Source organism: Paralichthys olivaceus, chromosome 19, assembly GCF_024713975.1.
Source record: "Paralichthys olivaceus isolate ysfri-2021 chromosome 19, ASM2471397v2, whole genome shotgun sequence".
Lineage (NCBI taxonomy): Eukaryota > Metazoa > Chordata > Actinopteri > Pleuronectiformes > Paralichthyidae > Paralichthys > Paralichthys olivaceus.
Window position 1 is genome coordinate 5,659,222 of NC_091111.1, and position 12,348 is coordinate 5,671,569.

The window sequence follows — 12,348 nt, forward strand, 5'->3', positions numbered from 1 at the left end:
CTTGACCTTTTCCGTGCTCTGATGAGGGATTCATTCTCCGGGCCCCGCACATACCCGGGGACGATGTGAGCAAATGTCACAACGCAGCGACTGCTCAGTATAAATTATTCAGGATCAGAGGGACAACAGAAAAGCTATTTCTGTAAAAGTTGGGATTCAACAAAACTCATGACGCATTCACGGACATTTCAGCACCATGGACAGAGCGTTGTCTCGGTCTTTACATACAGCATGTTAACATCATTTTAACATCTATCTGGTGAATATCACGTTTTAAGAGTTAATTCATAGTTTTCTTCTTTTTGAAAATAATACAGTTCTTAGTTTTCCCGAAACAACAACAAAAAAGCATTTTAATAGTAATTTTAATAATTATTCTTGTAAATAAAAACATACACACGCCATTGTTAATATGGAATTCATTGTTTCCACTGTCCAACGGAATTAAATACAAATAATGACAGATACAGTATCAATATGTCTAGTAATGTGATTACAGTGATTGATTGTGCCCTGGGTTTTTGCTAAATCAACAGTGTTGAAGACTTTAAAGACTCCAGGTTGATTCCTAAGTCGCACAACTGGGAATATTGTTGCCTAGCACAACTACCTTCCTTTGAATAGCAGCTTGGACTGTTCCCACTAATTGTTCCTCATTGTTTTGACATTCTAATACATATTGTGGATACAAGTTGTTATTATTGGAGTTATTAAAGTGATTAAAGAGGGAACAACTGATAAATGCAGAAAACATCAGAGAAGTCAACAGTATACATGTATAGTATGTGTGTTCATGACTCACAGCCTGATTGTAGCATTGTGTCTGATTCAATAGACCGGTCCAGAGCCATACCACACAACAAACTATTAATATTCACTGGCAATTATTTGGAGCTTAATGTTGACTCAGGGTCTCTAGAGGCTGTTTAAGGCCATCAACAAGTGATCTATGAACTGTAGAGTGCATGGCATTGAAACACTGGCTCAAACAACACTGATAATCTACTGAAACTGATTTCTACTTACAAGTAAGTCTGTAAATTATACTTATACATTGTAAGCATGCCATGGTTGTACTAAAGCCCTCAATACCATGCAATACTATGCTATATTATATGATGCTGTGCTACACAATGGTATGCAATGCTATACTGGGCTATGCTATACAATGGTATACTATACTATGCTATGCTATACTATTGACTAAAGTCAATGACTATGTAGTGTGTTTCGTTCAGATTTCTGGAGCTAGCCTTTGTCTGCTCTTCCTCACAGGCTCAAAGTGAAGGTGTATTGATTTTGTGTATCAAATGGTGACAGGTTCTATATACAGAACCGGACACTGGTGTCCATCTTTTCAAGGATCCATAGAAGTGAGAAGGGGAAAATAGAAGATTTATTATTATATAAATCACAGCAGACAGGAAGATATTGAGCTCCTCATTCGTTCTGTGTTCCCTGCAGGTATGGGGTCAGTTCATTTAAGTTCATGTAGTAGTCTCTGAACCCCACTTTTGTTCCGACTGGTTGAAGTGATTGTAGTCAGATAAACAAGCATAAACAATGTGGGGCTCTGCATACACACACTATACACATGCATGTTTATGCATATGTGGCCTTGATGTCATTAATTGTGACAGAGTCAGGACATTCACAAGCATGATCGTGCATACATGTTATTTTTTTATTTATGCGTAGACACAGACACAATTACACATCAGCCTCACCTGTATATGTGGCTGTGATGCTGTCGCCTACAGTAGATGTCTCTTACTTTGCAGAGCTTTCAATCTGTTGGCAAAGATTTTCAATTGCAATGGAAAATAACCATTTTCCAACCAACCATAATCCATTTTCTTTTCTTTTAACTGTGGGGTCTGCTCTCTACCTTTTGTAATAATGCTCATTCTATACTCACAGACTCACTGGATACTGTGTGGTAAGGAGGCTTTATTCTATATTCGGGGGATCGCATGTGGTTCAGTTTAATGAGTGAGTTTGTGCAGGCACTCTTCCAAAGTCTGCTGCGTTTTTAGGAAATATGCTTACTGAAGAATGACACCCCTCTCAGACAATCTGCTCATTTAACTCTGGAAGAAAGAAAATAAATCACCTTAAAGCAACACTGTGTAACTTTGACTGAGCAACAGCGCCCTCTGCAGCAGCATGTGGTGATTAATTATGTCAGGCTTCAATTAAGCTAAGAACTATTAATGTGTGGAACGGAGCTCTGACTTTGTAGTCGTATCACTGAACTGAAACTCAACTGAACAGTGGATATTACCCAAGATCCTTTGCTTCCTGAACCAGAAGAGCTGCCACTATAACAAATATGCCAAACTGTGTTTAGAATTCTTCATATTTTCACAGTTTAATCACTTAATATTGGAGATTAACGCTCGTTTTAAAGGACTTTTGAGTCTTTTAAACTGATCTACAGTTCAGCATTACACTTGAACATGCTGGACCAGATTCTGGGCATTTAAGCAGCAACTATAGTCAGAGCCACACTTTTCTCACAGGAGATTGTACCCACTCACCAAAGTGTCATAGAGAAAGAACAGACCTTCAGGGTGAGGAGTGATAATGAAAGCTGCACCATTCTTCTTATTCCAAGTCAGTGAACCATCAAACACATTTAAAGCTCCTATTTTAGGACGCAAAAAGTTCCATAGAGTTGCTTTAAAACCAATCTGTGCTACAATAGAACAAAAACCTCTGCCCTGTCCTGTAAGCTCTAATGCATGTCAAATTCTGTTTCAAGGTTTTGAGTTGTACCGAACCAATGTGTAGAAAGAATTTATAAAAACCCTTGGGGGCTGCAGTGAGAGATGCACAAAATATACTAGGTGTCAGTTGGGTCTCTATCATTCATGTTTGGCATGTCTCAGAAATTACATAATTTCAGCTGGTGTACGCATAATTTTGGCTGGTCGCGCATTCCCAACGTTTTTGGTGCTTGTGGATCGAGCTGAAGGCTGAGATAGTCTCTAGAGACTCACTATGACCCCTCGTTAATGTCATTAATTAATGAAGGAGCATTCCCAGATGGCTCCTGGAGGGAGTTTGCGGATACTGGTGACAAAGACAAAGAATTCTAAAGGATTCTATGTGCAAAGCTCAGTGAATGGTTTGCCAAGCCCAAGTATATAAGTAGTCATGATGACCTCACAGGTGGCGTTTAAAAAAAGAATAGAGCTCAGTCCTCTGGAACTCAATCTCCATGTCTGCTTGAGGCTACAGCAGAATCTCCAGTGGATGTGTTTTAAATTGTGGGTAGATGCCAAGCTTTGATAAGGAGTACGGCTTAATATGTGAAGTAGAAATAAAAGGGAAACATCCTCATTCATTTTCTCTTTGTCACATATCCTGTCTGATTATGTGACTCAATTTATACTAAATAATACTAAACACTAAAATGTTTATTTGAAGTTTTTCATAACTTTTCATAACTTGATTAATGAGGTAAATCAAACCAAGAACTAAATATATGAGTAATTTGTGGAATATATTAATATATATATAGGTATTAGATCTGTTTCCATGGTAATACATTGGGAATATTTAAATAGCCTGAGGTTTATTCATGAGCTGAGCATCATTATATTTGGTGAACACAAATACAGACTTGCAGTAACCTTATAACGATCCATCTCTTTTATTCGGAGTGAGTGTGCATATTAAAACCTGGATGTGCCTGATCTCTGCCTTGTCTGATGTCGTGATGCAGCTTCAACTACTGGGCGACTGTGACTCCACCGTGTAGTCTGCCAAGGTCACAGCCATTTGTCATCAGCCTCTACATCTGTTAAGTGGCCACTTCACCTCATTTAGTCCTGGGTTATAAAGCAGCATCATTAGAGCCAGCGCTGTAATCATTTAAACACAATGTGCACATACACATCATGCACAATTTTCCAAAGCTCTCTGCCACAACACAAGCTCTTGGGTTTACAAGCGTCCACAAGGCGGAATTGTCCCCAAGCAAGATGTCTGATCTCAGCAATATCTCCAGCAGCTCCGGGGTTGTTGTTCGGTGGCTGACCCTGATCTTTGACCGCCTTGTGGAGGGTGCAAGAAAAATGTTATTTGCTAATATAGTCATAGCAGCAGGCATATCCAGGTCCAGGCTTTTTTAATTAGGATACTGTTGCGCCTATCTATCTATCTATCTATCTATCTATCTATCTATCTATCTATCTATCTATCTATCTATCTATCTATCTATCTATCTATCTATCTATCTCTCTCTCTCTCTCTCTCTCTCTCTCTCTCTCTCTCTCTCTCTCTCTCTCTCTATCTATCTATATGAATGAATATAAATAATACACATATATAATAAATAAATATATCTACTCATCTCTCTATCTCTCGTATCACTCTCTTTCCATTTCCATTCTGTCTCTCCTTCTCTCTCTGGTTCATTATAACTGAATATCAACCACACTGTTAAAAAAACACACACACATAACAACAGCCATACTCTGAGATAAGAGGATGATGTGAAGGATCCTGTGTGATGAGGGTTAGTTGAGTTAAAGTTTTATTAGGACGTGATATTGAAAGTGACGCCATGTGATTTGGGCTGGGCTCACAGACTGACAAATCCAGTCTCAGTGTGGTAGAGTTCAGTGAAATATGTGTGAAAAACTGTGTATTACTGTTAAACCTACTTTTGTTTTTACATCACATTACATTCCATTTCATTTAACTGATGCTTTTATCTAAAGTGACTTAAAGTAAGTGCATTAACCATAAGGGAACAAACCCAGAACAACAAGAATCATGTAAGTACATTTTGCTTCAAAAAGCCAAACTACAAATTTCTACATTATAAGTGCAACAAAATATATATATATATATATATATATATATATAAATAGTTTTATGTGTATATACTGTTTGTCTACCTGCCACCCAGTGTTAGTCTGTTTATTTTATTGAAGATTTGTCCTTGCTGCTAAGTCCCTCATCTGCATTTGGGCCACACAAACATTTGTCTGACATCAGCAAAGTCAGTTTTCTGGGTCCAGAATAAATGCCATAATTCATGCCAATGCAGGATGACCAGAGAATTATTATTATTAACCAACGTGCAGTGTTTGGACATTTAATTAAGCTTCAGATTCTTGGATCTTACTTTATGTCTCACCAGAATTTAAAACTCTGCATTTTAATGCAGGGTTGTTTTTGGATATGTCCATTAATCAGTCTAAGTTATGTTGTTTGTGTTGATGGAAAGAATACTGCATATAGGATAGAGTGCTGTGGGAGCTGTGACATTGTTAGTTTTTCTGAAATCTTAACAGCTTGTTATTCATGAAGCCAATAAGAAACAGTTCTCTAGAAATGCGAGCCACACACTGTATCGCAGGACCAGCATTGCCAGATGAAAAATGTTGATGTATTGGACCAGAAGCTTGAAAAATCGTATTTGGAGGAAAATCATTGATCCTTTTCAAGGTACAAGGCTCTTATTTTTAAACATGAGTGCAGGAATGACTTGTGTTAAACTCACGAGATCACGTTCATCATCACAAGCATGATTGGACGATCGTTCAAATGCAATGATTGTCATACATCTGGCAACACTGCACACGAGCAACCGTATAAGGACAGACACACTCACCTTCACACCTACGGTCAATTCAGAGTTTGCATGTGTTTGGACTGTGGTAGACAGTAGTGAAAACCCACACACATGAAAATGCACAGTCCACACAGAAAGAGGCCGGACAAACTTGGATCTGAACCAAGAACCTACTGTAAGGCAACAGTGTCACCCCTTAGTATAGACATTCTATGACTTTGAGTTGTGTCAGTGTATCTGTGTGCTGGACAATAATGAAGCAAATGAAATCTTATTCCATCTGAACTAAATGATAAGATTCTTTACGTACACAGTGCATCTCTCTCTCTCTCTCTGGCAGGGAGAAGTTTATTTGCTGAGCATGGGGTAGCCATAGTAACAACAAGAGAACTAGGTTATAAAACACTGTATATAAACAACAGTAAAATGCACAAGAGCATACAGTACGGCATCTCAGACAGTCTGTCAAATATTGGATCAACAAGATTTTCTTTTGCCTGTCACGACATATGTGTTTTTGTGTGAGTGTTGCCTTTGTCACTGATGCTTTGTCTGTGTTTCTATGTTCCCCTGTACACAGTCTCAGATTCATTCCACAGGATTAACAGTCAGTCAAGACAAAAGGGCTTTGGCCATTATGTGATAACGTGTGAATAAGAAAGCACGCATTCCTGGCTCTGACCTGACTGACTGTAGAATCATTTCATGAAAGACCTCCACTGTTGCCCAAACCCCATTAAAACTAATCAGTGATTGACTCTATTGGGTGACATGTTCTTTTATAACCATGACGCCTAACTGCTGTAAATACTGTCATAAATAAGAGATATTAATCTGCATTGGAAAATGGTTCCCTTTAAACTATGATGAAAGTTACGCAGTCTGCCAGTGTGAAACTTTAAATCTGTGACACATTTTGGACTTGGACTGTATATAAAGATGGACAACATGACTTTTCCTCATAAGTGAAGCCAAACCATCTTAATCACCCTCTGTTGTCTGGCTGTACAGGTCTCCTCCTCCAAGCTTGTGGATGAGACTTAACATGATCAGGTCATTTTTGACTAAAATTAGTTGATGTTATATCGTGAAAAATGATTGACAGCAGACACTGTCTCGGGCATCTGTATTATTACAATTGTTTTTATTACATATAATTTAGCTGACACTTTTATCCAAAGCAACTCTCAATAAGTGCATTCAACCATGAGGCTACAAACCCAGAACAGCAACAATCATGTAAGTACACTAGCTTCAAAAAAGCAAAACTACAAAGTGCTACATGTAAGTGCATCGTGTAGTGTCTTGACTGGACATTGAAGTCAAAAGTGGAAGATGGCAGCATCCCCATCCAGAATATTTTAACTTTATTTACAGTCTATGATTTTTATTTATTTTTGTCAAATGGTGGACTTAAGGCACAAGGCTGTCAAGGGTTAAGCAGTGTCACAGATTGGAAATGTATTGTTATTTTGGTGTTTTAATAGGATTTGTTGACAATAAGAAAAACACAGAATAATAATTGTACTTATGTAATATGAATATATCTTGATGTTTGCTGTGGCTTCACGTGATGGCTTTAATTTTCTCTGAGACAAACTCTCCTTCGTTTTTTCACCTTTTGTCGTCTAAATATGTTCTGAGAAATGACTCAGACCTTGTTACCTCGTCCACTGAGTCGCACTGAAAGCAGCGAGCATCGTATCAGCAGACCCGCAGAGCTGTGATTACTTCTGAGCCAATTAGAAGCTTTAGGCACCATAGCAGCTTTGTATGTCTCTATGGGGGAATCCATATATACACGTGTTTTTCGGTGCATATCTTTACATATTTATGCGTGTTTGTGTACATGAGATATGTTCTTTGAAGGACTCTATGTACTGTATGTGTGTCACATACGAATCACAGCTTTTTCCTGTTCTATGTGGGGCTAGCAATAAGGCACTTTAGTGACTGCAGCATGACAATACCAATGTAATTGGTCAGGCAGGGATAATGAACTTGTTCCATTTGAGGAGTGATCAGCCGCAGAAACAGAAGAGTAATTCTGTTTCTGCTTCGTAACAAAGCTCAATTAAAGAAACCTGTTGTTTCATTCTACTGTCAACAAATTATTCTTAATCCCCGAGGATGATGATAGTTGATAAGTGTTCGATCAATTGTGCCGTAATTGCAAATACACATTAGACAAGATCATCATGTTTGTATTGTCAGTGTTAGCATGTTAATGTTAGCATTGAGTTCCAAAGCACAGCTGAAATACAGCGTGCTGACATGGCTGAAGACTCATGAACTGGATTGACACTTTTTCATTGATGGGTTACACCATAATGTATGACTGCTACCAGCGACCTGGCTCTATCCTAGCTGACTTTCCCCTGCTCCAAACAAAGCTATGACAGCAGTGGAGATTAGAGTAAAGCTGGTCCATCATTTTCTGTTCAAACCCATTTGAGCCCTGAAACTAACCAAGCCAGACCCTACATTACAGGCATGTTCAGTGTAAAAAACCAAGTAGATGGCCCAGCCAATGTGATCAATACAACAAAAAGGAAGGTGAAAAATGATACTCAATTGGGCCATAAACTATACAAAGAGGGACAACTCATCTTTATTTCCTCCCATTATCCAGAAATGAAGCCAAAACTGAGCCAGAGTCTGCACAGCAGCAATCGAGGAATGGAGCCGCGGTATAAAGGTCTTGCAAATAAACACACTCAATGTTTAACCTAGTTTTTATAGCATTGGACTAATAGACAGAACCAATTAAACTACTTTAACTTAAAATCAAACTGACTGGGAAGTGATAAGAACAACCTAAAATGACGTAAACCATCTTTTCGAAAAAATTATCTGATGTATAGTTTGACCTTTCAATTTGATCCATGTGTCATCCACTAATATGTAGGAAGCAGGAGTTATGACTAAAACTGCAGCCAGCCACCAGACTTCACTTCTGGGGCACCTGTCTTCCATCATATACCATCTGTGGCTAACACACACACCTCTATTAGTTATTGGTTATTATTAATTGATCATGAAGTCCTCCTTCGAGTTTCATCTACCCTCAGATCCTGTTTTGATACATGGATTAGTAAAGTAGCTCTGCCAAACTGACATTTGCTCCCTATAGCTGCAGTAAAGAGATTTCATCCAAGATTCTCATCCATGAACATGTCTAGAGCATTACCCTGACCACCTCTATTATGTTGCCTCCATCTCAGTGAAGTGATTGTGTACCAGAGTGCACAAAGTCTTCTTTACACAAACCTTTGCATCTTTGTTGCATTTCATTCTTTAGATACTTGAGCACGGCAGATGTTTGCAGACTCAAGGTGTATTTGATGGATTGCTCTAGTTTTAAGAAGGTTGTTCTCCTAGTATGTTCTTTTTGTCTGCTCAGTCATCAGGATCAGGACAAAGAAACTGCAAAATTCTGAGGAGCTATCTCAAATGTATTGATTCGTTTTGAGGACTGATTTGCTATCTTTCAAGTGTCATTGAAAGCACCAGAAAAAGCTATGTTGTTGTATTGCATTATTAACGTGCATTTTACATGAGATCAAACTATTGGAAAAAAATCTAAGGTCACGTGGTTTTTGTGCCCTCTGTGGTGATGTCACGGTGAGGCAGACTGGTTGCCATGGCTGTTTCCAGTGGCTGCCCCTTTGATGTGTCAGAGCAGATTTTCCCCCAGTCCACGTAAATACCACTCAGATCGGGGCAGTCAGTGATAAATGTAGCCAGGATCCCCCGCTCTGGAAAGCAGGTTATCAACATGGGTCAGGCAATTGCTTTTCAATCACTCTGTAAACACAATTTAGTTTGGTTGAGCAAAGTGAATGATGATGGCTGTGAGAACACCTCGGCTTTTTACCCCTTTGCGACTGGTCAAGCTTCTACAGACAAAAACACATTGAAGTAAATACATGTGGCTGTCGTTGGTTTTTGTTTGACAAGAGTCATAAACTCTTGATTGCTGATGATGTGTACACACCATGCTTTACTTCCACTGTTGACAGGTGGGCTGTGTGTGGACCTGGTTGTCAAAGTGCACCATGAGGCATGAGTGGCAGCAAGAGCTGTTGTAACATGATGTAAAGTGGAGATTAATGACCTGAGGTATGGATGAACGATAACCAGAGAGGTGGAGGGTAACTGGCCTTTAAAAGAAAGTGCAAAGCCTCAGTTTTGAATCCAGAAATACATTATCATCCGTTATGCTGAAGGCTATCTAACATCTGACAAAAGATCCCTATAATAAATACTATCACCATGGTTTCACAGTGAAGCTCATGCACAGTAGGAGGTGTTGAAAAGTTGTTGTTTTTTCAGGAGGAGTGTTAAAAACTTATGCTGTTTGTTTTCTTATCATTTAATGGTAGCAGATTGTTTCTTTTTTACAATAAGCATCACAATATGGACACTTTATAGGCAGCCACTAGTGTGTGTGAGTGTGTGCATGTGTGGGTCTCTATACATGTGTTTATAGGTGCGTGATATGTATCAATGAAACTTTATTTTTGTGTTTATTTTTCATGTATTTTCATGAGTGTGTGTTTATATGTATTAAAGGTAGTTGCTTGAATTGTCAGCTATAAAACAAATGTGTTAGCATTGCCATTGTGAGAATGTTATCATTTAGCATTTGGCTCAAGCACCACTGTAACCTATAAGTCCCAAAAATGACACGTCTCCACTTCCCCTCACAATCCAGAAATGAAGCCAAAATATCAACGCAGCCGTCTTGCACATTTAGAATCATAGTTAATGGTAAACTCAAAAATGTAAACAATTGATGGGAAAGTGAACATTACAGAATACAGGTAATTCTTTAAACACAGCGCCAGTTGTGCAGAAAGTACTGTATATCCATCACAGCTCTGAGAATCACTTTGAAGAGACACAAAACTATTTCTCTTTGTTCTCAAAGTGCAGCAATAAAAATGTTGGTGAGGCTTCCTCTGTTAGTTTTTCTGACAGTATCATTCTGTGAAAGGGAGGCTTGTGCAGCAATCTGGTTGGGTCAGCAACAAGACTTGCAGCTACCTCCGACAGATTGGATGAGGTGAAAGGAAGAGGACGAGTCCCCAAAGATCCCCTTTGATGTCATACACAAAAAGCTTGTTGTTGGAACGGAGGACTGGAAGGACAACTGAACAAGTGTTGTTTAGCAGGAATGTGCAAATGTTGAGTGGGTCATAAAGACACAATGTGATGTCTTTCAATAATGGCATGCAATATACCAGACACTGCACCACACCTTCGATCAACAGTATGTGGCATGTATAGAATGTGCAGCATGTCATAAGCCACATTGAAAACAATAGCACAGAAACATCAAATCTTCCTGTTTGAAAGAGAACATCTATGCATTTTAAATGACAGTTCGATTAGCTAAACAGCAGTTCCACAAAACAACCGTATCCTGAATGATAAACAACTAATTAAAACAAAGCCATTACAGCACGGACTTGTATTATTAATTGTACACATGCTAACTAACCAACCAAGCTTAATGATCACCACCAGCACCACGTTCAGCTGGAATGAAAGCAATTCATGTCCCCCTCCCAGCCTCAGTGATTGTGCTGTCACTGCAACAGCTGTAAATTAACATGGCTCTCATCCTCATCCGGCCTCTCAGCAGTTAGCCACCACACGCAGCTGTAATAAACCTTCCGAGGGACTAAGGGATTGAAAGCAATTTGACTAATAATGCAGAAGAGGACAGAGCTCTCGCTGTCTGTGTCATCTCTCTACTGCAGAATTGTGTTTGTGCAGCGGAATTGAACAGAGAGGTTTAAGAAATGTTTGTTGGTACAGCCCCCCCCCCCCCCCCCACACACACACACACACACACATATACACACATAAATGAGCATAAATGGGCCTCGGAACAGGAGACTCTGTTCAAAGTAAAAAAAAAAAATTGTCTTGAACTTTCTCTAAACACATTGTATCTTTGATTTACCCATCTACTGGACTGTTATGTAAAAAAAACCCAACCCAGTTTTGTTTTGAAGTTATTAGCTATAGCCATTGAGACTTCCTGGAGTCTGTAGTTTTGGAAGCCTGGTAACCAGCAGAGTCTTTGGTTTGTGTACTGATTAAACAAACAAGATATAATATAATAATTAGTGAGCCTCAGAAGTTCTGTTGAGCTTTGGACAGCGCCAGAGCAACTGTTTTCCTGTTTCCAGTCTTTATATTAAGATAAGCTCATTGCCTGCTGGGTTTAGCTTCATAGAAACCGACATGAGAGTGGTACTGATCTTCTCAGCTAGAAAGCATGAGCAGATTCCCCAGGGGAATTATTTCTTTAACAACTCTACCAAAGATTTTATAATCAAAATAATGTCTGACAATTATGAGCTTTCATGAATTGCATTTCACTCATTCAAGATGAGGGGAATTTCAAAAAGAGGGATGTGGATTGTGCTGTCTACTTTTTTAATCTTTTGGGTGTAGCTAAAAAAATTAAAAACCTGGTTACAAAATGCATCTGTGAAATTGCAGAGGATGTGCAACAGCAAACCATCACCCTGAATGAGTATTACTCCACTTGAACAGAATTCATGATTTCTACATTTTGAATGTCATTACTTACTGAAACTCCAGTAAATAACAGGCATCGACAATAGGGAACTAGCACTACTTGGTTGTGTCGTGATTCTGCCCTTTTATCGAAAGACTGTTTTGGACCTTTTCTTTAAAGGATTTTACAATTCTCCCTCGTGTATATGTTTTTTTTTTGT

At 38.8% G+C, this 12,348-nt stretch overlaps 1 protein-coding gene across 3 annotated transcripts in view; it reads left to right on the forward strand.

Moving 5' to 3' along the window:
- Window positions 1-12,348, forward strand: part of ches1 (checkpoint suppressor 1) — a 151,231-nt gene that overhangs the window by 19,989 nt on the left and 118,894 nt on the right. The gene's annotated exons all lie outside the window — the stretch shown is intronic.